Source organism: Chaetodon auriga, chromosome 16, assembly GCF_051107435.1.
Source record: "Chaetodon auriga isolate fChaAug3 chromosome 16, fChaAug3.hap1, whole genome shotgun sequence".
NCBI classification, from domain to species: Eukaryota; Metazoa; Chordata; class Actinopteri; order Chaetodontiformes; family Chaetodontidae; genus Chaetodon; species Chaetodon auriga.
In genome coordinates, this window is record NC_135089.1 from 6,518,731 (window position 1) to 6,546,296 (window position 27,566).

The window sequence follows — 27,566 nt, forward strand, 5'->3', positions numbered from 1 at the left end:
GATGGACCGCTGGGCACAGACATGTAAAAGGACCCCCAGCTGAAACTGAAAGCAGCCACTTCATTTGCAGTCGTTTGTGTGTGTTGCATCTCTTTATGGTCGGTGCGTGTCTGTTGGTGGTCGTTTGTGTGTCTCTTTGTGGTTGTTTCATATTTTTGTAGTCATTTTGGATCTCATTTGCATCGATTTGTGGTTGTTTTGTGATTTTTTTTTGTCATTTTGCATCAGTGTGGTCATTTTTTATCTCTTTGTGTTTTTTTTTTGTCATTTTGCATCTCTTTGTGCTCACTATGCGTCTTGTAGATGTTTTGTGTCTTTTTGTAGTTGGTGTGAGCATCTTTGTGAGCCTTTGTTTGACTTCTCAACAGCAAATGTTGACACATAGAGACTCTGGCCCAGGGGCCCCCTGACCTCCCCGGCCCTTGGTTCAGTGCCCGCTCAGTAATCCATCCTTGGGTTCTGCATGTAAGCTTGTGGTGGTCAGTGACAGCAGATAGAAGAAGCAGCGGCAACAGATTCACGAAGCAGGAATTGTAATGCATTAGGCTGTGTTGTGAATACGTGTGTGGGTGTGGAGCCGGTGCTCAGGGGGATCAGCTTATTATCATCTGATTTGGGGGGAGCAATGACTTCATTTCCCTCCCTGAACCTAGAGTGTGAGCATCTTTTAACAGAAGCCAACAGGAGTATTACAGTTGGAATTGGTAACGGGGGAAAAAATCAATCGGCACTTGCAAGGATGTTAGAAAAGTCTGACTTTCCCGGTTGCTGCAATTTGATCCATCTATGATGACTGCAGGAATGAAAGGAAACATGGGGGAGGCAAATGGAAACAACCACCTTGTGTGATGGTTTTGTTGAGAAATGAAACTGTCTCTGCCATGAAAGAAAAGTTATTGTTTCTGACAGGACAAATTCTCCCAGACTCAACGAGGGGCAGAGGATGCAACAGAGAGCTTGTGCATGACTACCAAAGGAGTAAAAGGTTCTTTGGTGCACCACAGAAAGCCAAAGATTGACTTGAAGGAGATCTCAACACGACATGACAGGTAGACCACTGGGAGGACTTTTATCCCAGTTAGGTTGGAGGATGCAAGAAATAAGCGCTTTAAATGCGAATGGACATTAGTGGAGATAAATGGACGTAAAATGCTCTGATAACAATGTGTCAGAATTTGCATTTTTATTGCTGTTGTCCATTTGAATTTGCTTCCACAAATGCACATGGGAGAAAAGAGCATTTACTGTGCCGTTTTTTTTTTTTTAAAAAAAGGCTCCTTCACAAAGGAAAACTGTTGCAGTGTATATGTAGTAAACAGTGGTCGAAAATCACCTTGTGCTTGAGCAGCTCTCACATGTGACGCTGCAGCTGTCACAGCCATAACAATGCCTTTCACTACTTCTTCACACATGCCTACTGTCTGGAAGAGATTTTATTAGAATCCATCATTCAAGAAGCAAAAGCTTTAATGAGGTTTTTAACAGCGGGTTCCATCACCAACACTGATAATAGTCCTCCATATAAGAGCAACTGCTTCTCTTTCACAGATGCTCCTCATCTATGTTGTCTTTTGCTCACTTCTTGTGAAATACTTGTGGAAGGGTGTCTAGTCAATAAATGTCATCTGTGTCATAACCTACTAAGGAGATGAAGCAGAGGCAATTAACATTGCACAACAAAGTGGAAAGGTCATATGACAAGATATATTACATAGTGGACAGATGCCTTATGTGATGTGATTAATCATTTCGCAGATGAAAGTGTTCCACTTTTACTGAACCCCATAGAAATGATGGCTTTCAGTCAGGCCAATGTTAATGTCACTGTGACACATTCAGATTTTTACTGTGCTGTTAAATAATGTCAATAATAATTTTGTCAAAGGTGCAAATTTGAAAGAGACTCGAAAAGCAAAAGCGAGGTTGTTAGCTAACGTGATCCATTATTAACATGTTTTATGACTCACAGTGTTGATTTTAGCCAACATGAATGATGTAATGGTACAAAGTGAAGGTGTGTAACTAACGATTGCTTCCTACTAGCCAAGAGCAAACATGCGCTCAAGTAGCCATTCGTTGAGTCATCATGTCATATGTTCATTTGAATAGATTTTAAACGAAGTCTTATTAATTAAATATAAATGCATATTTTCACAATATTTCTATACAGTTGAACTGAGCTTCGGTCAGTTCATCAATGCTGTTTTCCAATATCGTCAATACCTACACTCCTGTTACATTCCTGTGATTGATAATCACTGATAAACAGGCCATTTACAGGGTTTGACATTAGCCAAAAATATCCCCTGTGAACCCCCACTGTGGCTAACGACCGATATGTCTACCTGTTCTGTATTGTTTTTACATGATTTTACATTTGGGTTACCAAATTTCGGGGCTTGGTGGCCCGTGGGGTCGATTTATCACCAAGAAATATTAACTAATAATTCAAATGTGCTTGATTTTAGCGGCTGAAGCAGCAGTTTTATTTGTCTTCGTGTCAGTTTGTTAGACACAGTAACCCTTGAAGAAATGTTTCTGTACACGGAAGTCCTTTTATTCATGAAACACCTGCAGCTGTGTGCATACAGGTATCAGGTATTACAGCTGTTGATTTAATCACTTCATTCCCTCTCACTTGCTGAAGGTGAATTAATAAGTAAATGCACCTGCTGTACAGTGAAACTGGATACACATGAATCTCCATCGCACGCAGTTGGAGACAACTGATGTCAGTGACGTGGATAAATGAAGACAGCATTATTGACTTATTCACTCATATCACCTGGAGTCAGGATTTATTACACCTTCAATCGGGTTTTCAAAACACACTGGATGAATGATTTTTTTGTCAGTATTGTGCCACAATCCTGACACATTACCGCCCAAGTTGGACAGTCAGACACTGATATTAATCTATAATCCATTTGAGATGTAATTTCCAGCTTTAGTGCTATCTTTCTGAAGGGATAAGGGAATAAAGAAGCGCCATGGCAATGAAAAACATACATCATGAAACATAAATCAACCCTGAAATGGTTAGGTCATTTTCTGTTAAATAGAAATAAGAAAACTTTGCAGGTTATGATGGAAATTGTTGATAATATTTTTCTTACTGTTGTTAAAGAGTGATGGCAAAGAAGGAGGGTGAAATAACAAAGAAATAGAGGACGTGGTTCAGATTAAAAGCTAATAAAAATGAGTACCTGCAGCAGTTTATCAAATGATGCTGTGGCAGAACGATGCTGGTGACAGTTTTCTCATTTGAGTAAGCTGCTGTCTCATCTCCTACAATCTTGTTATATTTCAGACCGAAGAAAACTTTGTTTGAAGGTGCAATACAGGAAGCTTACGTAAGCCTCAGGTAGTGTCAGGGCAGTTCGTGAAATAGTCCCGAAATATATCCTATATATCCCAGTTAAATCTGTTTTAATGTTGTTCCAGATTGCTTTTTATTTTTTCCCAATTCCGTGTTTTCCCTTTCAGTTTATCTTAATTCTGTGTTTTACAATTCAAGTACATTTTGCCATCAGTGTCTCATCATGTTCTGTTTTTGTTATCAAATCTTTAAATCAATTCCATCCCTGTTTTTTGCATTGCGGAAATCATTCGTATTTCTTGCATGACTTGAAAACTAATAAGACGAATGTAGTGTAAAGAGCCAGAAAGTCCATGCAGTGAGATAGCTGCTAGCCTATTTGCACAGATAATTGTGCATGTTCATCAAATGTCAGTGCAACTCATTTACCACCATAATTTCTTGCCTGTTTTATTAATAATCCGTTTGAAATCTAATATTTGTTAATAGGCTTAAGAACATAGCATATCGGATAATGTCTTGCAGAAGTAATGAAACGGTAAATGTTAAAGAGAGATGACAGATATTGATTTTGTTCTGTTAATAATCTTATAGGCTTAAAAGCAAAGAAGTGACGTGACACGAGAAAAATGAAGGACGACTTTTGACAGGAGGAAACATAAAAGCAGATGGCCAGATCCTTCTTTAAAGGTGAGTGGCCTCAGGTGTTTAATCCTGCTCTGCAGACGATAAACCAAAGCCTCAATTATCTCCTCTTTTCTCACTCAGGACCACACCTTCACGTTTCAAAGCAACATGTGCGTTCGACACTTTCCGCTTTCTTACTTTGGCTGCGTTAATTTGAAATTGTACGATTCCGGTGCAGACGAGAGGCTTTGTCTCCTGTGCTCTGACTGACTGAATGGCATGTAATAAGAGGGAGGAATTGAGGTGTCATGATTTGGAGAAGGGTCCTCTGTCGTGCTGAGAAAGGTGGCGCAGCACTTTATCAGTGATGTGGAAAAAAATCATTAGGGAGTCTGTAATGAATGGCTGACAGCTGTCTGTCAAAAGTGTGGAGCCCTCTTTTGGCTTTGATTCATTTTCTCCATGATTGCCTTTCTCATTGCTAAGTCATAACCTGGCTGCCTGTGCAAGTCTTTATTAACAAAGCAGGATTCGATTAAAGTAATGCAGATGACATTATAAGAAACAGCTCTGTGTTGCCCTGCTATATGTTTTTGAGTCGAATTTCGGCTTATTTTACATCTATTTGCTGTGTCGATCCCTTGTGGGCTATAATTCTTCTTAAACTTAAACAATGTTTTGTTTGGGGTTCTGGAGACCCCGGGCCTCTTTAACAGCTCAAAAAACGTATTTGTCACCTTGATGCTTTGTTGCTTTTGTGATTTTATGAGGATTATCTATCCATTTATCTCTGCAGTTTAATTGCTTTGTTTGGTTTCACTGATGTTTTGACACAAAGGGACTTGAGGATGCACAGGATGCTCACTGTTTGGCCTGATTTAGATCTTTTACAGGGCAAAGCCTTTAATCTTACCATGGCCATATTTCTGATAGAAAGAGCTCTCACAAGAAATTAATGGACTGAGGGAGCATCAAGTGAGTAAAGTGATAACTGAGAATTACGGTACATTAGGACTGATGACAGCCCGGGCAAGGCAATTGGATGAGTTCAATTCTGGGAAACGCACCAATACAGAGCTACAACAGAACCACTGAGGAGGCACTATGTCTGATTTCTTTTACTCTGATTGAGCCCTGCATTTCCCAGTAATAATGTAATCACATGAATCGTTAATCAAGAAGTGTAAACCGGCCATTTAGCCTTTTAAATATGCTGCCGTGCAGAGCGTGGTATGCTGCATTGATCTTACCTAAAAGAGCATAGTGGTTAAAAAAAAGATTGGTTTTATATAGTCACTGTGTGCTACCAGTTTGACATCCTGATAACCAAGATATCGATGCAGCTACAGAAAGCAAAGCCGTATTTACAACCAGTTCTGTCAGTCCACAGGGCATTGGTCATTTGGCCACCAACAAACGCCCCTGCAGCCAGCAGGCACATTACAGCCAACGTGAGGTATAACAGGCCAAAGTGGTATCGATGCATTGAGCAGACGATGAGGAAGGGTTAAATTGCTTTGATGAGGAGGGAGCCCAATAGTTGCCAACCATACGGATGTTTTATAATCACTTTATGTGACCAATTTAAGGTTCCCTCGGGATCCATGTCTCTCACAGGCTAATCCATGGTGCTCTTTACGGTAATCCATTCAAATAACTCTTCTCTAGTGCCATCAATTAGGAGTCCAAGTTGACTAAGGAGCTGGCACTATACGGCTTGATAGGGCTAAAGCTTAAAGCTGCCGTGACCAAATGGGAGATTGACCATCACAGCGATCGGTGATATTCTCACTCCAATGACCTTTGTACTGATTTTATAGGTAAATTCAAATTTTGAGGAAAAATACCAACATGAGCTCCATTAAAATAACATAGAGACTTAAAGCAAAATGAATATCCTTTCCAGCAGATCGTTATCCTCATGGCTTGCCAGTGTACTGCGATGCTGTTTTAGATTTGATCATTTTTTCTGCCATTCTTCGGCACAGCAACAAATACAGTTCAGTAGTTGTGAGGAAAGTTTTCTCTCTCCAGCAGCTGCCTCGGGGTCTTCGTGCAGGTCGCTGTTCAGCATCATCTTCTGTTGCATCCAGCAGCGCAACATAACACCTACTGCAGGCTATAACATTATCCCGTCTAATGTCTCTGCGTCTGTCGTAACCCCTTGACCCCCCTCTCGTGCTGCTTTGCTTTGGAAAGCACAGATGCTAACTGTGTTAGCATGTTCCCTGTTTATTCCTGCCTCAGCACAGCACTGCTCTGATGACACGTCGTTGGCAGCTGAACTATTAATAATTGTTTAGCGTTTCCATTCCTCTAACACCACGACTGACGACGCTATTCCTTCTTTAGATTTTTCTCTGCTGATTTCTCACAGCAGCACCTGAAACTCTGTGGTGTGATACTCTTCTTTTGCAAACTTGCACACAGATGACGTGGAACAGGAAACCTTATTGGGCAAGTCTCACAGTAATGATCTCTGACCTCTTCGTGAGAAGGACCCACTCATCTGGTATGGCTGATATGAGCAATTTATTTTATAATCAGGAAGTTAAGAGAATCTGGTGGAACATTTGCCTGAACAAGCCTCACAGAAGAAAAATAAGAGAAATGTAAGATAACAATACAACAATGTTCCTGAATTCAGAAGAGTGGGCAGTTTTCCTCTGTTAGTGCACATCTCACATCCTGTACAAATCAATGAATTGCTACCCTGATTCCAAAAAAGCTGAGACGCTGTGTAAAACACTGAATGTGATCATTTTTTAATCCCTTTTGACATAGACTCAAGAACAGCACAAAGACAACATATTTAATGTTTTACTTCATCAGCTTCACTGCTTATTCTGATTTTGATGCAACAACATGCTTCAGAAAAACAGAAAACGTTCCAAACAGGTGCTCCAAAAACACCTGTTTGGAACGTTCCACAGGTAATCAGGCTCATTGGTAACAGGCTCACTGTCATGACTGGGTTTGAAAGGGGCATCTTCGAAAGGCCCAGCCGTCCCTTTTCCGTCAACGTTTTTGGAATCAAGGTTGTAAAAGCACGTATCTCTGCAGGGAAACCAGGAAATATAGGTACCCTAAAAGAATATTGCTCTTGACACTCTTTTTTTAAAAAATAAAAATAATTAAACTGGGAGTTTTGTGGTCCCTCTCCAGCTCTGGACCCACAGACTCGTCACTTCAACTTCACCAGCAGCAGCACTACGTCTTCGGTTTTAAAGACAGTGGTTGAAACCTAGTGGCACCGCTCTTTCATGGGTTACCAGAACTTGTTTTAGGATGGCAATAAATAGTATGTATACGTTGGCTCGTTGTGCTCCTTATGCAGAATGTGGTTTTATATTTATACCCGAAGAATTGCTGTAGAAATATTTCTGGACAGTTCGTCATAAGAAAAATCCCTTTGGCCGCACTTGAAAGGCAACGAGGATTAAGTAAAAGTCATTCAATTGATCCAGCACTCAGACACATATTTGATGTGTCCAATGGGGGTTTGATGCTTGGAGTCCGTCCAAACGTGCATTTCCTTATATGATTGACAAGAAATAATGCAAAAGCTCACATGCACAAAGGGCTCATTGTCTTTCAACTTGTGCCTTAAATAAAGGTACCAGAAATAGCTGCTCCCATTTGCACTAAGACAGGAAATTATGTAAACGTGAACGCCAAAGACCTGGAACATAAATGAAAAATACGAAAACGAGGATGTCTTTGGGTACTGATGACGCTAAAACCGCAGATTCAGTGTCCATTTACATGCTTTAAGGCAGTCCTCGTGCACTGAATGTCTTATTGGAAGCTGATTTAGATGATGGTACATATCTGCAGTGTGAGAAACTGTTTCCAAACAGGTCTTTAGTATTTCTACATCGCTTTCTACAGCATGATCATTATTAACATTCCCCTCCTGAGGCCTCTCATTCTGAGATTGCATCTCTCTGTTTGGTGTAGTTTCAATTTTGTTTAATGGGCCCTGGGACCTTAGCCAGGACACTTCTTGAGTCAAGTATTAATACGTTTTTTTTTTTTTAAAGACTAAAAGTTTATAGCTCCACTAGCACCCCCATGAGATTGTGTTGCTCATTTCACACCAGTAAATAAAGTTGTTGGATGGATACAAAATGAAGAGACGGCTTTAAGAGGAAGTGTGAGGCTTGGTTTTGCTTTGTTAGCCACTTAGGCTCAGCCGTACCTTCAGCTCAATCCCATTAACATGCTAACATGCTAACTGTAATGCAGCAATCTTTCCATGAAATAAAGTTTTAGACAAGGAAACTTGTGCCTGTTATGAATTTTAACTAAATACATGTAGAATGTGAATGGCTGTAGGACTGCAGCAACTTACTTCTGCTTTTTATTTCATTTAAAAGCAAGTAAACACGAGCCAGCAAGGCAGTGCTCCCTTACACTGAGCTGCTACAGATGCCGCCCGGCGTCCATCCCAGTGTTTTAGAGTATCCACATTCGCTCACAATCAAGTAAATGTCACGAGGAAAGTGTAGCATTTACAGCAAACACTATGCTGCTGATACGCACCGTAATGAAGCCATAGGGCGCTCCCCGCCTGCCCTGCTTCACATGACAGACAAGCTGAGTAAGTCGCGAGTTAAACAGAAAGGTTGCGCAGGTTATGAAAATGTTTTTCCAGAAAGTGAGTCAATGATGAGATGTTAAGGCCACGTCTCATGTGAATGGCCTCCTGATTACATGTCGCACTGATTGTTCAGCGTGCACGTGCACTTCCTGTCTCTGCAGGCACATCAGCCAATGAAAGCACTCACTGGTCGCTCAGTCACCGGTGGAAAGAAAAGGTGACAGGATAAAGACAAAAAAAACCTTCTGTATCTTCTGTGTCTGACATTTATGCTGCAGATAAACAAGTTTCTCCTTATTATGAAACAGCATTAGGAGTTTTACAGTCCAAAGAACTTAATGGATTAAAAAATAGTAGCCATTTGACCCTATACACCATGTATGGTTCAACAGCTGTTGTTATTACTGGGGCACTAAAGAAAGATTAGAATCATTAGAGGAAGAGAAATGAAATTTTTAACACAATAATTGTTAAGATTAAAACAATTTGTCATCTGCGGAGTCGGAGGTGGAAACTGGAGAAAAAATAGAAGAGTTATTGACAGGCATGTCACTGTAATTCTCCCACTAAGATCTCATAAATAAAACATACTCCATATTGCCTTCTAAATCCAATAATAAACATTTTAGTTTCCAGTGCTGACATGCCAATTTCAGTGAAAAAAGCATCGGCTGAAGCAGGGAAACATGAACACAGCATTAATCCGCAGTGATATACAGACTGTCCACTCTCAGGATGACATGTCCTTTGAGTGACTTGTCTTTGGCACTGTACTTGTCATGTGTATTGACCAGAAGATTAGCGATGGATTCTCTGTGATCCTCTTAGGGGGCGTTTGCTCATGCAGAGCTGCAGCCGACTCGAGCTACAAGCAACTGTACTAAATAACTGCACTTACCTCTGTAATTTAGGATGAAGTCCTCAGTGTGAGAGAGCATCCCTGGTGTCCTCCAGCGGTGCAGATGTTCCCTGACTTCTCTCCTTGAACTCTGGGGAAGAAAACAAGTGATAGAGGTGGTTATTAATATGCCACTTCCTATCAAGAGGATTGTTTTTCAGCCACTTTGGTTTGCTGACCAGCGTGTCGACATTTTCATAGAACATGTATTTAAGTCAACATGTTAAATCTTAATGAGGCATGTGATAAAACGCTGCTTCTTCTGAGCGTAACCTTCTTTTGGCATTGCGGTCTCTGAAATGAATTCAGCATCTCCTTTTTTTTTTTTTTTTTTTCTAAGAATCGGAACCACCTCATTAACCTTATCTAACAAGCACAAGCTAATGAAATCCTCTGTTTCAGTTTCCGGTCTTGCCAAAGTTAGTTTTACTAATTAATCAAACATCAGCGCCCCCCCCCCCCCCCCCCCATCATCTTAATGACTCCCTGTAAAGTGAATGAGAATGTGCTGCACACGCCGCCCAGGGGAGGCTGCATGTGCACATCTTCATGCATTTTTATTGGAAGTTAAAATAAAGAGAAAGAGAAGCTTTGTACTAAAGGGAGATGGATGTTTTTGTATTCACTACATCGAGCGAAATAGAAATGAAACCGCATTTCTCCGTCCTTTATCCATGCTTCATCCCTGCTTTTATGTTTCTGTTTTCCGAGTCGCTTCAGCAATGCAGCGATGCAAGGCTGCAATTTTCCCACCTACATGCAGATTAATATGTGCATAAGACAAGCGGCAGATTACTGCACAATCAGTATTCATATTACTGCTCTTCCTCTAATGAAACAATTTTGTGTTCTCATCCCTTGTGATTCAGAGTGTATGACATGCTGTATCAGATGAAAAGCACAGGAAAAATTCAATCTCCAACAATCAGTAATGGAAATCTGCAAAATGGCTAGATTTTCGGTAAATGAGAGGACAATAGATAATGCAATTCAATTAGCTGGTCGGGCCGCTATTTGCATTCCAGTGAAAGGGGTGATAGTTTAAGTGGCCCAAGGCAGCTGCCTTTCAGCAAAGGCCTGTGACAACACAAAAAGCAGCGGAACCAAGAGAAAAGGGGAGTTTGGGAGTCTTCAGCGGTATTCTTTTAATTACTCGTCATAATGACTCCATTTAGCTGTTCAATGAGCCATTTTACGGCATTGAACAGGCATGGGAAGCTCTCTGTCCTTGGCAGGGTCAGTCCTGCAGCTGCCCCTGCCTGCCATGCTTCAACCGGGGTGGGGGGGGGGGGGGGGGGGGACTTTTTTATCCCCCCACCAGCCTTTAACAGACAGGTTGCTCAAGAATTTCCCTCAAAACACATCCACACATGTTCACATCAACGCAAATGAAGGATGGGCTCAACATCATTCGTAACGGAATTCAAAGCAGAGCTCATTACGTAGAAGAAGATGAGTTTCTCCATTAATGTTGCCGTGCATCAAATAAAGATGAATTTGTCACGTTTGCACCCACCATGAAGGTGGCACATGGAAGCTTCCATGTATGCAAATACCATCGGCGCAGCATCATATAGGATAAACAGTGAGTCCTGTGTGCGCAGTGATGTGTTAGTAATGAGTGTGTAGATGCTGCTTGACTACAGCAGCAGCCGTGTTTTTCTCACATTTAAAATGTAATTCTCTGAAGTCGAGGTTAACAGGTAAGCCCACCCTGGAAATTACATCTAACCTCGCCTGTGATTCGGTTTAGGCAGCAAAACCACTTTAGTTAAGGTTAGAAAGAGATCCTGGTTTCGCTTCAGTGTTTATAAACACGTCTGCACTTGAAGTCACTGCAAACTTTTTCTGCATTAAATCACACGAAACAACGTCAGGGAACATTTTACTGATGCATTCAGTATCAACACTTTTGCGACTTGCCGGATACGCAAATTGACATTTCCACCGTCTGCTCTGCTTGACATTTTCAAAACATATTTGCGGTCGCAAATTATCGTGTACAAACGTCATCTCGAGGAGGCAGGTTTTTCATAAAAAATAGATCCAATTAATGTTGCACTTCAGTCTGTAGTTGATCTGTGTCTGTTTGACTGTGGTGAAGAAAATGCGCCGTGTAAGACCTTGCATCATGCTAAGGGCTTTAAATTTTCGAAATGTACTGTTGGACATGAAAAGAAACAGAAAAAAATTACTGAGGGCAAACACAGGCCAAGATGTAGGCAAGAAAATCCGAAAATAGATTTTAGAGAAATCATTTTAAGAGCTTTTTGTGGGCTGCATATGTGAGTTATGCTCCAAACAGGTCATATGTGCTGAAGCACACCAGCTGGACCACACACAGGTCATTTTCAATGATAGTAACAGTGATAATTGCCTGTTTGTACCATATGTACATCTTGAATATCAGTACTGTTTATATGATTATTAATACATGAGTGGAAGTGATACTAATGTACATCTACTATAGAGCAAATCATTTTGCTGTAAGTCCGTTCTTATCTGAATTTAAACAGTTTAATTTAAGGTATCACAATAAGGAATTTAACACCTTACTTTGCCACCGCAGCTTTGTTTCACCTCATAATACACTGTTTTCTTGCAATAATCTGGAACTTCCTCTGACGCTAACTAATAATATTCAGTGAATCTTTCATAACCCTTTTCAGTGAAATATTGACTGTTTTATACAGCGAAGTGGAGCAGCATCCATCCATCATGCTCTCTGTTGCGGTCTGAAGACTCTCATCTTTTGTGTTGCTTTTCATAAGGCATGATGTATGTGAGGATGGGTCAGGTTGCAGCCCTGGAGGAAGGGGTGCAGGAGGGGTAGAGTGGCGGTGGCGAAGAGAAACAGACCCCATATGGTCTCGAGGAGCTGGAATTTCTGGCACATCTCCAGGATGCTGACCCAGAGCATTGAAAGGTTGAGCACTGGCACCGATCTGACTGATTCTGCTCAGCTGCTGACGTGCAGAGGAGCGCACTTGGATATGAGGACAAAAATAGCTTGCTGTGGTCCTGAGCCTGACGCAACTGTTCAGAATTCAAATCACTGCCAATTTATCCTGTCCCTCGTCGACTTTCTATGAGAGGACGGCCGTCACAATGTGGCAATATTTAATTAATGTACGTAAATAGTGTTTCAGTTAATTTCACTTGGTTATTTGCCATCACTGTCTCATGTGGATGTTTTAGAAAGGAGGGAGATTTTTAGATTTGCTATTCACAACTGGTTGTGTGCAATCTGTTTGAGTAAAGAAAGCAATTCAGATTCTCAGAAAGGAAGTGACCCCAGGTCAAATTATGTGTGCCCTCCTCATCTTCCTACGTGAAACAGGCAAACCATCTTGTTGTGCCCGTTCATTATTTGAAGAGATTAGTGTGCTTGAGTGGTTTGCAGAGTAAATGCCTCTGCAAGATGGGAGAGAGGGAGATTTCCTAAATGAATATTACAGTAAAGTTTAAGGAGGGCACACTCTCCCATCCTCCTGCTTTACCATGTGATTGTTTTGGCCGTCATCAGCAGTTACATCATTTGCAGGGCTACAACTAACAATTATTTTCATTATTGATGAAACAGTTGATTACTCTCTCAATTAACTGATTAATTGTTTGGTCTATAAACATCAGAAAACAGTGGAAAGTGCCCATGTCCATGTCATGTACTCCTGAGCTCTGATAAGGTTAATCAATGCACCTCATGCACACATGCATGTTTGAATTATCTGCCGGAAAGGGAAGCAGCCTCACACTGGCACATTTCTTCAGAGGGATATGCAACATTTTGAGCCCGGCTTTGAGGAAGCAGTTTTGGAAATGAAAGAGGTTTAAATTGACTGGATGCAGCTCTGAAGCTGATGCAAAGTGCTCAGATAAAGACATGACTTCAGCTCCCCCTCTACCTCCGGTTGGACTCATCTCAAGTGTTGCACTCCTGGGAGAGCCCAGTGGGCATCAGGTGTTACCACGAGCCAACAGCAATTTGGAGAAAGTGTCCTTAAAAATGTATTGATGTTGGTGCCATGCGCCGTAAACAGCTTCCTGTGGCGTCAGCTTCAAAATGTGTCTAAATTCAGATCCCTCTGTTGTACATGTAAGAAAAAAGAAAGCATTCATCACATTGATTGAGATAACCTGTTTATACGGAGAATGCACCCGACATTGATGTCAAAACACGTTGTTCAATTTGATTTCTCATCTCTGTCTTTCATGATTATAAAATCGTGTAGCATAGGCCGACAGTGCGCTGACAGGCTTATGTTATCTTGTAATATTATGTATTAACTTTGACTGGCCAGTGGCCAAACAGCAGAAATAAATCTGAGAGTAAAAGTGTTAAGAAGTGACAGGAAACAAAACTGTGCACATGGTTCGGTACATTTGAGTCAGAACAACCTGTATTAAATTAGACAATTTCTGATTTTGACAGGATGACAAGGTTTAGGTGGTGAATACATCTCCTGTTATGTACTCCACTGATCCTGAGCTGCCAATCAGGGAGTACCTCACTTTGCAGCACTTAAAAGCGCGGCAGCTGGGGTGGAGGAGGGTGTATGAAAGCATAACAAATCTTTGTAGCATGCTGCACAGTCACAAGCAACAGACTGCACAGAGTGAGCAGCAGACCGGCTAAAAGTGTCTCTACTCTTTGAAAGGTCCACTCTGATGTAGAGAGAGTGTGTGATAGCAGGTGTGTTATGAACGCTGCTTGGTGGGCAAGTGTTGTTAAATTTGTTTCTGAATCTGTGCTGGTGCCTATCATAATTACCCACAGTGCTGTTATTTAAGAAAAATACAGCTTTTCTTTAACACGGTGAAAAGAATCACCATGGGCTGCTCTAGATCTTAATGCAGGGTGATGACAGCAGCCAGGCTTTCCTGGAATAACTGATTCGGAAGGTAAAGTTATTAGATTTACGTACTATTTGCTAATATCCAACACATAAAGTTCTTGATTTTACATCTGAGTGACTCAATCTCAGTTAAGCCTGAAGGTATAAAAGTGAAGAGCAACACAGCTCGTTTCCCCTGTGGAGAAGAGGAGAGTATGTGCTGCCTGTTGAACCCGCAAACAACAAGCCTTAAGCAAAGCAACACACTGAAGAATACCTCCATATAAACACTTACCCATGTGCATGCGTATGAACACGGCAAACTTTGAAATTGCCTTTCTAAAAATAGCCGTGCAGTAATACCTACTGTACCCTCAACCATGGAAAATGCTATCTACAGTTAAAAAAAACACATTTGGAGACAGAATGGGTTTCCTGATAGCTTCATGAAAGCTAGATACTGGTGTGCTATTCCTTCGCTCATTCAATATTAAAGTAGCATAGCATGCTTTCTAGAGCACACATAATGATGTTGTAATGGCTCGACAGAAAAATAGAACATGGCTGGTCGTAGACTTTACTGCCAAAGTACAAAACATTTGTGTGTGTGTGTGTGTGTGTGTGTGTGCTAACAAATGAAACACTAGAAGACATTATTGTTCGACTGAGGTTTGCTTTTAGGTTTTAAAACAGCATAGAAACTGCCACTTTGTCATGTAAAGGTTAAAATCTCACACATCTGAGGTTAAATTGCCACCTTATCTAAAATTAAATAACGCAGATGAAATATTCAGTTCAGTAGCCACGTTGCCAAGATCATGACGAGATCGTACAACAGTTAATGTACAAAAGGGCACCTCACGATCCTACTCTGCACGAACTGAATTATTTCTGCCATTGTTGGATGCCTTTGAGATGAGAAGTTTTCCTTTAATTCTGGTTCAGAAATAATGGAGGGACCGTCTGACAGTTATTGCAGTGTTGAGGCCTGCAGAATGTTGTATGTAATTTTATTAAAAAGTAAGGCTCAGCTGCAATATTTTCACCCCGCCGTCTTTCCTCTGGCAAAACACACACGAGAACATCTTTCTGATGTTTCTATGTGGTTGTTTTTCATACTATACATCTCGCAAATACACAGTATGACACAGAATTGAAAGGTGGAGTAAGAAGGCGAAAAAGACCCTCACCTGCTCTCCCCAACAAAAAGTTAGACTGCCCTCCCTTCAGCAGGAATAAAAATGACAAAAACCTTCCCCTCTAACCCTAACCCTAACCCTACCCTAACCCTAACCCTAACCCCTAACCCTAACCCTAACCCCTAACCCTAACCCCTAACCCCTAACCCCACAGTACTTCTTGCCAGGATTTTATTATATAATATTCTAATAATATTCCGTCTATCCTGACACTCTGAGCAGTACCTCGTGTGTTGTTGTAACATGTAAAAGCTGTGCACTTAACCTTTGCCATATTGAAGGAAACCCTGCTGTTGACACTTGATTTCAGAGGCGCATTCATAATCTTTTGTTCGAGCCATTTCTGTGCTCTGTGAACAGACTGGACCGTGGGGCACAGAAGCAGGAAAGCTATTAAGTGGCACAAATTCTGGGGCTGTTTTGCTTTGCCCGGGGAATCATTCATTTAATGCCTGATCTTTGCCGCGTAGATTCTTCTTTGCTTCCAGGCCAGCTCTGAATAGTGATGAATAGCAACAGAATGGCAATCTGTGCCCAAGACTGGCCTCGCACACATGCATGTGACAGGGACATTAATGTACTCCCATGTCTGTTTTAGCTCTCCAGGATTATTCATCAGGAACATCTTGTGAAGCACCATAATGACTTTTATTCTCGGTCATAGTCAGATCTCTTGAGTGACACAGGCAGTAATTTGTTATTATCTGGAATAAGTGGGGTAGAATGATAAGGATGACAAGTATAACAGGGGCTCTGCGTGGTTTTACTCCACTGCCTTTATTGCTTTTAGCAGATTTTCTCCGGGGCAGGACCAGCTTCAGAGGGCATTGTGCGCTGGTATTCTAGGAAAAGAATAGTTGGGAACATGTGAACAGACTAATGCACATAGGCTCCTTTCACGAAAAGAAAGGATTCATGCTACATTGTGCACTTTCAGTGTGGAGAAGCATCACGTCATGTAATGCACATACAGCACTGTATTACTGGAACATTTAAAATAGCAACATGATAATCTGTGGACGCTTTGCTGCCAAATGATTGCTTGTTGAGTGTGAAGTGTAACCACACAGTCTATTGGAAATAGTGCACTTCCAAAGACTGCACAGAGGTTGCTTCCTGCTGATTTTCCCACAAGTGAAAGTTGAAAGCATCTCAGAAGACATATGGTGCAATAAAGCACGAATGTTGCAGTGACACTTCTGTCCAGAGGTTTTCTCTTAGTTCCATGTAAAAATAATATCAAAAATCAGCTGCAGAACACCTCCAGCACTGCTGCAAGCACTCAAGTAAGATCTACAGGAGAGCAAAACCTCACCAACAGCTCCTGCATTCATTTAAAATGAGTCCTGTCATGAGTGCAATCAGTAGACTTGAATTCAAACTGTGATTCTGAGACTCGTAAGGAGGTCCGTGAAGCCTCCCATTGTTCACTCTGGATATTTTGCAGCACGTCTAATTGATATCATCATTAGAGAATCAACATTTTCCCCCAGAACCCTGTTTTTCGTCAAACTGGGTTATTTCAACATTTTAACAGTGTGCACTCTTTACTTTTAATGCATCATTTTCAGTTTGCTCATGGCCACGTATAATTAAATTTAAACACATACACTCATGTCAGTTTGCTGAGATCGACTAAGTCACAGTCAAGGTATGTGGATAGCTTTAAAGGCAGTCTTTACTCTGTAAAGGACAAAAGGTGTAAGCTCTCCATAAAGAGGAGCTTGCAGTTTAATTGATGGGATCAGAGGAGACTTAGAGGACTGTGAGATGCAAAAGCATCCCTGGTGAGCACCCTTAAGGCCCTAGAGTTGTTTGCAGAGGTTGTCAGGATGACAGAGTGCTATAAAATCCTGGTGTTTAAGTTTATTATTATGCCTAACCTGCTCCAGATATACATTTCCACTGTGTAGAACTGCAATATGTCAAAAAGTCCAAGCATGAGATGGGAACACATCCTACAGTAGATTTACTGGTAGGTGATGCATATCTGGGACACGATCCGACGTGAAAAATGGCACATGTTATCTCACCCTGCTCACCTCACGAGGCTCAGCGTGCACAGGGGAGAGGGAGCGTCGGGCCCGTGGGGCTGCATGGTACATATGTTAACACGGAAACCTGCAAGGCCAGGGAAGACGCAGTGTGCAGGGCGGCCTCACACCGACAGTGTGTTTAAGCAGTTTACGGGGGCATGTCCCAGCCACTCAGATGAATGTGCAGGACAGAGATACTGTAGACACATTTCCTCCATGTTCATTATTTAAAGCAAGTGGCCAGCGCATCAACCTCCTGCACACTTGCTCTTGTCCATTCATATATTCAACACTGATAAATGTTAAGAATCAATTTGGCTCTGCGGACACGATTCCTGCGACTGTTCATTAATCCGCTCATGAATATGGAATCATTCAGACCTCATTGGCTCTCTTTACAGCGATGTCCACAGCCAGCCTCACTTTCCAGGTGAGAGCACTTTATTCTCCCCGCTTCCCTCTGCAGCAGGCCCACTCAATAAATCACAGCAGAGCGCTCCGCCTTTACTCTGCAGCCGCTAAGACACCAATGTCAGTGGCTGCGAGGATAAATTGTCATGACTCAGCAAACTCTCCCCTGAAAGAGGTCTGCTTTTGCTTTCTGCCCCAAGGATTCCAAAACAAACGTGTAAAATACATCAAAGTTGAACTGAATGTAGAAAATGACCACACGCGGACATTGTGACCATAAACTCCTGCAATATGAGCGATGATCGACGTAACCGCCTCCTTTGGATGAACTGAATAATTCAAAAGGGCAAATGACCAGACATCATCTATAATACAAAGAGTAGAAAGTAACTTGAGATACAAGCATGTACAGGTATTGTTGTCTGTGAGAGACCTGTTCAAAAAAGACGGTGTAACATTTCGTGGTTCTGTTTACGGCGTACTTTAGAGAAGAAAAGTCTCCTGCGTGACATTGTTCTATACTTAAATGACCACACGTCACATGAATCAAACCAATTCTATTAACCATAAATGCATTTTAGGTTGTCACCATAAATGAGGGCAACCTGTGCACTGCAGCAATCAGCACTTATAGAATGGATAGGGTAACAAGCTAAGTGTCCGCACTAAAGGCATTATTCAGTGTCCTCATATTGATGGGTCTTGCCAGAGTTGATTCATTAAAGCGTTTGAGCCGGGCTGGTAATGCACTTTAGAGTCTGATGAAGCTACAGTGACTGAAGCCAAGCAGTCGGTTCAAGTCTTTTTGCATCGTGCATTCTGCAGAGCAGTGGGGGATGTTTACAGAAATTAACTGGCTGAAACGTTTAAATCGGCCGTTTCTGGTGTTTTCTGGAGGCCTTTTGCAGGACACCACCTTTATATATTAACAGAAACGCCTTCCAGCGCATAATGATGTTATAGAGTTTACTGAACGTGGAGGATAAAGTGTAAAGTGTACAGTTACAGTAATAAAACACAAGCAGTTCTTGCCTAAATGACCCACAGAGTCTGAGTCATCCGAGGATTGACACTGCTCTGTCCGTCCTGAGCAGCAGCCAACTCACAGGCCAGAGTTATTCAAGCAGGATTTATTATTCCACTACTAAAACTTTTTGTAAGTGCTTATTATAGCACATTAACTTCATACACTTACTTTGTATTGTTCCACCATTAAATGTGGGCTACGCTCTCTTTTTTGGAGATTGCCGTTAAGTGCTTGTTATGAGTGCATTCATAGGTCTTGATAATTGAGTTCAGCGTAAAATGAAACTTACCGAGCCTGATTTAAGACGTCTGTCTGAACAACATGCATGTTAATTGATCTGCAATGTGGCTAAAGCTGAACATTTAACATGCTGTAGGTATTCACAGTATCTGACATGCAAATAATTGACAATGCAATGTAGTTGTGTGTGTGATACAGGCCAAAATCTGCTGAACCTGAGTTTTGTTGCTTTATGTTTTATGATGTTCTTATTCAATTTTGCACTTAAGGAATTGATGCACTGTTAAAATTTTGCTTTAATATCGTTGAGCTAACTTTATGTCAGCTGAAACTTGCTGAATGCTGATTAAACTAAACTTCGGCTGCTTTCTAATTTGGGAAATAGGTCACTAAATCTCCCATCGATTACTATTTTCAGGGTAATGTAATTGAGCCTGTTCCACAGTACAAATATTTTAAATGATGATGGTCTGTCTTTTGAACTGCTTATTAAGCAGCTCATCAGGAAGCTGCAGTTGGGTTTTATTTTAGAAACAAGGCTTCACTTTCTTTTTTAAGCTAAAGTGAGACTCGCCACTAGTAGAGATGTTTAGACAAGCGCTCATCTGCCCCCTGTCGACAGGATTTTTTTTAAAAAATAGTATTTTCATACATCAGTTTTCTGGGCTGCTTTACTGTGTTTTTGTAAATGTATATTGTTCCTCCTTATATTTAGGTAAATTATGAATGAATCGTGGTGAAATAAAAAGTTCTCCAGCATTTCCAATGACATGTGAGCACAATATAATGAATGGATTAAAATAATCTTTGTTTATGAGCAGCGGTGCTGGTAATGTGTCGACTGCATTGGCATGCAGCAGTAACATTACAGTGACATAAATAAAAGATGACATGCTGTTCACTGTGATGGATTACCTATCTCAAGTAACATGAACACAAACAAAGACGAATCCACCCAGGGCTCTCGGAAAGATGATTAAAATCACAGAATTTGAAGGGGGCCTACAGCAGACCCTCCCCGCCTCAGTGCATAAAGTTGCATGTAAAGTTGAAATATGACTGCTTCCCAGTTATTAGTATCAGTTATTTTTTTATTTCTACATCTCGTAAGGGAGCTTTTGTTGCATGGTTTTATATCAAGTTGGTCAGACATCACAGGTTGGGTGACATTTGACAGATTATGCTTGATAAATGGAGCTAAATCTCTAAAATATGTAAGTAAAACATCAATAATAGGAAACTGATGCACCTGATTGACGTGCACAACATGTGGACGTGCCGTTGACATGTTCTCTAATCTTTGATGTAGACGCTTACATTGTCCTGTAGGTATTAGAGCAAAGAGTACAACAGCATCCATAATGCATCATCAACTCCTTAGTTACTCTGGTCGTCTGAGGGCTCCACAAACATCGAGGCTAATGTCTCATCACAAAGGCAGAGGCACACAAGCAGACCCAGTTTCCCGCCATTTGCCTCCTTCTCTCATCTCCTCCTGATCTTGTTTTCCCTCAAAAGGTTTTACTACCTGATGGGACTTGAGCGCTGGTGAGAAACGGGGGACAGAGACATGATGTTTTGTGGCATACCTTGACCTTGGGCACTCTTCCAAATCATGTTAGAATGGATTGCTCATAATCTCAGTCAGGGGTTTTAACAGTACAGATTTAATGTAGCATCTCAAGCTGCCTCGCAGTGAACGGGGGCACACCGAGTTGTTAAAGAAACCTGCATCTGTCAAACTAATGGAATAAGAGCTATTTTCCACAAGCGTAGGTAAGCTTTTTGCTTATCCGCCCTGTGATTTACTCTTCCTGATATCAACCCTTTCCTGAGATCTAATCGCACAAATTCACATGACATTGATAATAAAAATGCCGCCTGTCGCGCAGCATCATCGAGCAGCTTGCACTATATGCTCCTTTAATGCAGTGGGATTTGCCAAAATCCACGAGCTGCATCACGGGATGAGATGACTGCTGCAGATAGCAGGGCTGATGTCTTAGTGGGAAACATCATTCGCTTCTTTCCCCGCTTGTAATCATTCAACTTCTTTAATCAAACATAACTTCTGGCATCTCCTTTCATCACACGAAACATCTGTGCGCACCAGTTCGTCATCGGCTGTCGCTTTCTCTGCCACTTCCTCCGTTCTGTGTAATCCTGCATTTATCTTTGCTAGTGGCGCACGCTGGAGTCCCATTGCCTGTTTCAGATACACTGTATTTGAAGTGATTGAGCTTTTAGTCCATGCATGCTACGCTCTGCTTTTCTGGATTGCTCACTGTGAGTCCTCTGGTTGACAGGGAACATACATTATGTTCTCTCCATGGAAACGATGCTTGAGAAAAAACATCCACGACAATGAAACAGCCACTCTGAGCAATCTGAGGGTATAATCAACGCTTATGGTTAGTTTCTTTTTTTTTGAATTTCTTTGCTATGCAAGCAGTGTTTCGTCAAAATGTCGCCATTCATCATTCGGCAGGATGTGGTTTCCTTGACCTGCGGTGGCAGAATTCTTTCTCAGTAATCGTTCCCCGTGTTTCTTGCATTTTTATTTTGCCATCCAGCAACTGGCTTTGTGCTGGAGTTTTGGTACATTTTCTAGCATCTGTTTGTGCTGGCTGTGTTCCTGGGCTTTGCTGCCTTCTCTCTGCCTCCAGACCTCCTCTGGACTGCCCTGTGCATGCCTGTTCCTCCTCCTGTTGATCGTCTGCTGTGCTTTATTTTTCTTTCTAGCAGTAAAATTCACATCCCTCGGGTTGAAACTGTTTATTACAATGTTCTTCTCGCGCTGATTAGCTATTACATGTGCCATTCGACACACAACATCTAACACTGCTTTTAAGGTGCATTCAGAGGCAGCGCAGTAAGACAAACTAGATGCTTGTACCTTTTTGCAACATTACTGAATGTGCTCTCTTTCATTTATCATTATAATTTCCTGTCTCTTACACATTTACTCTGGGATGGTAGCCTGACAAAATAATTAAGTCACACGCAATGAATGAGCAAACATCTACGTACAGGAGAGAGCCAATCGAAACATTTGGTGATGAGGTCATATATCACAATGCTAAATCTTGCAGTAACAATACAGCTCTCATTTACTTTTCAGATTAAGATCAGAGGTAGGAACTGTGGAAACCTGAAGCATTCAGTTCTTTGTCAATAATAAGCAAGTACCTTTCTCCCCTGAATTCGACAAATAAGAAATATTTAGGATTTAAAATCAAGTTTTCAGGCAGTTTCTGTTACTTTCTTTCTTTCTTTTTTGTAAACATGCAGCCCCTCCAGTGAACATGCAGTATGACAGTATCTTCTCAAAACACAACTACGACTGCAGTTGCACTTACAACATTAGAATATGAAAAAAAAGCAAACAAACCCTCAAACATTTGCTGGTTATGAAAAGATTAATAGATCACGCCATTGATTTTACACATCAGAGGTCTTTGCGAGTACTACTGCAAAGGCCTATGTGAAAATATTTGTATAAAGCCTTTAGTGGCTCCAGAGGGACCTGCATAAAGTCTCATAAATCGCCTCAAGTGATGTCACTTGAGTGTCGGTTGGAGCTCCAGACTGCAGAAGTCTGAAGATGAAAAAAATCTGGGGGTGTGGAGAGAAGTGTGCTTACCAGACCTTGACAGCCCGCTCCCCATTCCTGCTGCAGGCGAGGCTGCAGGCTACGTTAGCCACTACTACCACAACACACCCGAATCTCCATCAGGACTCTCTGCGGCCCAGTTGTGTTGTGGGTAATGTGGATGGCAGGTTTTGATAAGAGGAATGCACATTAAATAAAAAAGTATCTCTGATCTGCCTGTATAGATTTTGATTCCTTTGAGTCTGGCAGTGCTAAATCAGTCTCTTAAGAGATCCTGTTTATGGAATGTGCGCACGTCACATTGCACAAGATGTTGTTAGTGTATGACGTTTGGCCTTTGCTAAGGTAGACATTGACATATTCTTACCAACTCCAGCTATAAGTTCAAACTTGAGCTAAGAACAAAAAAAAAAAAAATCTACCATTGAGGAATAGATACTGGAGATGTGTTCATGGGAAAGATCAAAGGGTCTGTATGAGGTCTGGGGAGCCTAACGTAGCCCATGGCTGCTCTAAAGCCACACTTCATAACAGCCTCTCAGGGCTGCAGCTGCCTCTTCTCCACCAGGATTAACGGTTTTGGAAGCACCACTAACAGTCCCTACAATGTAAACCTCTCACAGCTCGCATGAATAGCACTGACGCTCGATATTACTCCACGGTCGCATTAGTAAAGTATGATCATAAATGAAACGTTCTCCTGAACACCCCATTAGTAAACCTTATCTTTTCACAGCCTCCTACAGCCACCAGCTATCACACAAAAAGCCCACAAGCTGTCCGAGGCAGAAAAGCCTCTCTTCTTATTTCTCTCTTTCCTCTTGTCTCTCTTCTCCCTCCTTTTCACTTTTTCTCTCGTTTATTCGTTGACTTTTTTCCAATACTCCAGAGTGAGTGTAGATATATATGATAGTCCTAGTACATACTGTTCTTAACTGTTCAGTAAGGAAAGACTAAACAAAACAATGATAACTTAGGCGGCACCATCATCCCATTTTTCTTAAATGGCTTTTTTTAATGAGCACATTTTTTTTAATATCCATATCATCCAAAACTCAATTTTAAGAAACGCGGCTTGATATTTGAAAATCCTCACCGCCTCATCATAAGCATTCCCTCACTCAGTTTCTAACAATAACTACAATCCAGACACTGAATATTTTTGCACACTTTTCACACTGCTCTTCACACTATTGTATCACCTGAAAGTCAGTCTACTTCTCCTGATGCAGTAGTGAGATTATCAGTATGGACTGTTCAAAGAATGTGTGAGCATTATTTACAACGAAAAGCTCCGTGAGAGAGTTGGTTTGAACAGAGATGAACACGCTGTGAATGAATCTGGACTCAGTGACGGTCTGTTTGAGCTCTGACTGCCCGGACAGACTGGATTGAACAGTCCCAGACCTGCTTGCTTTGGATTTATGCGTCCTGTTATAAAATAGATGAGTGTTTTTGGGTCAAAGTTCAACAGTCAAGTGGCATTTCCAGGCTACTCTATATAAATGTTTTTTTTTCTGCCTTTACACAAGTGCACTTAAAAGTGGAATTTAAAAGGTATTTGTCTTTGCTCTTGGGAAATCCAAATGTTTTCCTTTGCCCGCGCTGCATTATTTATGAAACCTGAAAGTCGAGGCAGAGATTGTGTTCACCTAAGTGTGATTTGCAGCACATTGCTCATGCCTCTTTGCCATATGTCATTCTACCTGGCTGCACACCAGCCACCTAAAAGCCTGTGTGCCTACATCATCGCTCTACTTGGAAGAGATGTTTGGCAAAATGTCCTCTGTTTTTTCCAGGTCTCCATTTTAACAGGTGGTACCAAAGCTGTTTCAGCGGTTGGCTGAAAATCTTCTGACGGCTAATGACGACTTTCTTTCCTCGCTTGGGGGTCGTAAAGAATCCACTATTCAGTTTACATTTTACAGCACTGTGTAGCCTTAAACGTAGCAGTGTTACATGGGAGAGTAACCTGTGAGAGGGTAGTCTTTAAAACTCTAACAAACACTAATAACAGGAAAAATACTCTTGAGTAAAATATACCACAAAACAGTTACGGCTTATATTGTAAATGAATGCGCACTAATTCTGAATGGGGGAAACTTGTGGGCTGAGGAAATGCTTCCTTTAGGTGCCAACCAGAGACCAACATGGATCCTAACAACTGTAATACCGTTTTCATATAATGCTCATACTGCTTAACTCAGCACAAGCTATTTCCTGTGTGTTCTCTTTATTAGTTGCACAAGCTAGGAGCATTAAAAAGGAAAAGCACACTTGTTAGTCGCCTGCTACGGTCAGATCAGGTACATGGAAGGGAACAGCCCCATCATGATATTAAAGGCAAACACTCCTTCCAACAATGTCTTTTTTACCTTTATGTCTTGTGGAAATTATATAAAATGATGTGCATAAACAACACATCTTCTTGTTAGTTATGTGGGCGGAATTATTTTTTGACAACCGCTGACTCATCTGCGCAACATCTCCGGCGACAGCGGGTGCTGCCAGGTGCGGCCGGTGACATTTAAAAACAAGGCACTTGATTCACTAAAATATTAGAAAAGCTAAAGCCACGGCTTGGCGGTGTCTTGTGGGAACTCGGGTTGAATTCGCCGGTCTTGTGCTGCCCTGTGGACTGGTTTGTAAGGCTGCGTCTGATCTCTTGATTATCATGTGGAGAGTCGCGTCAGGCCACCCATCAGCTTGGTAACAAAGGTGGGATGTGTTGGATTGTGCCTGTCTGATGACCTGTTGTCCATTGTCAGGCTTGGTACAGACCATGCTTCTGGTGCCCCCCCCCACCTTCTGCTACCAGAACAGATGGGGAGTGACAGACCATCCCCGCTGACCTGTTACACAAGGGTTAAACGATGAGAGTTGCATTGGACCATCTTCAGAGATAATTACGTTGCTGTGTCAGTGTCAGGGCAGGGAGAGCAGTAATTGCACTTCGCCACACAAGCCTGCTGTAAGAGGTGTGCTGTTGTGACTCATGGGAAGCGGCGCCCATCGGACTGAGAATGGCTGAGCATATGCAAATTCCATTGCACAGAGAATCAGGGAGACGTGGCAAAGAGCCGCGTGATAGGACTCTGATCGACAGCGATCGTAAAAACCTGAGTTTACGACTGTCGTCACCATAGCAGCGTTTAACTCTGTTCAATCTATAGCGCTCTACTTAATGGGGGCTTTAAAACAATGAATCCACAAGTGCCGTCAAAGCCAGCAGGATGCATGCTTCCACAAATGGCTTGCTTCCCTAATGACCGCCAATTTGGTGGCTTTCATTTCATGATGTCTCATTTGTGCAATCACTAAATAAGCCTGAAATTTACCAACTACGCTAATGATGAGCGCTAAATACCCCCTTGAACATTTTAGTATTCTTGGTGTTTGCTTTAGATTATGACTGTGAGTGTTCAGGATGAAAAGACCGTCGTATCTTAATCACAGTTACAAACACTTCACTGAGGTGGGTCGTGTTAGGTTCAACCCAATTTGTCAGCAGTCGTCTGCTAAAGCTGCAGATGTGACTTTACGAGCAGGAAATCATACTCTAAGTGTTATTATATTATTTAAGCCGCTGGGTGGACAATGTAACACCTTTCGATGTAACAAAGCACAAAACAACACCAAAAACCATGACCTGAAAATAAAAAAAGAAGAGTCTGCCTTAGCTGGGAGTTGAGCAGGATTTGTTTCACAGTACTCATTTTGTGTCTACGGTTGCATTACATTATATTTTACAGATATTATACAGTGTTAGACAAATACTATTAATTAGCATGCAACCTTTCTCTTATAAGTTACGTTTTAAAAAAACTGTATTTCGTCTGTCTCCTCCACTTGACATTTCCAGGCCAAAAACAGTTTGCCGCTGATTTAATCCAGATCTCTCCTCCTCTGCTGTCTCGCACAAGTGTTGTTAAGTAAATGGCTGCAGCGACACTGAATCACCAGTCTCATTTAATATGTATCCATATTATGGTTTCAATTTATCCTTTTTTTATTATTTGGGATCATTTAGGAGTCACTGATATGAATTAAATCTCCTGTAATGGCTGCTGTGATAGAATACTGTGCATGATGTGTATATATGTGTATATATGTCCGATTTTGGTCTAATCCACTGAATTAAATACCTGATCAATCACGGTATTCCCTGATATTGATGTAGAAAAAAAAAGTCCCTAAATACTAAAAAATATTTTCATGAGCCTGATGTAGTGTCTTCTAATTCCTTGTTTTATCTGGCTAATGGGCCAAAACCTAAACTTAATAATTTACACTATCATATATCACAAATGAAAGCATCAAATCCTCGCATTTTTTCATCTGGACCTACGAAGAGTTGGCATTTCTGCTTGAAAAATGACTGAAATTAGTTCAGTTTTCAAATAGTTGCTGATTAGTTTTCTTCCCATCGGTATGATTAATCAATGAATCACTTCAGCTCTGTGTCGATGTTAATCGTCACATCTCCTGCAATGGAAACAACCCTGTAACGTGGCGGCTCAAACTTATTTTCTACGCTGCCTCCCTCACAGGCCAGCACAGCCTCACCTACAGCAGAAAACATGGCATTAGCGTGGGATCGGACTGAACGATGGTACAGATTGTCAGAACACTTGTTTCTCTGTGCTGGTTTGAAAAAGCAAAAAGAAATCTTCTCTACAAACCAATTGGAAACAAAACTTCCCTCAGACCAAACAGGCACCGTCCTCAGAGGAATATTGTACTAAAATGGAACGTTTT

At 41.4% G+C, this 27,566-nt stretch overlaps 1 protein-coding gene across 1 annotated transcript in view; it reads right to left on the reverse strand.

Moving 5' to 3' along the window:
- elfn1a (extracellular leucine-rich repeat and fibronectin type III domain containing 1a) overlaps positions 1-27,566 on the reverse strand; it is a 70,058-nt gene that overhangs the window by 16,609 nt on the left and 25,883 nt on the right. The window contains exon 2 of the mRNA XM_076753086.1: positions 9,448-9,538. The gene's annotated coding sequence lies outside the window, so the exon portion shown is untranslated. The remainder of the gene's footprint in view (positions 1-9,447; positions 9,539-27,566) is intronic.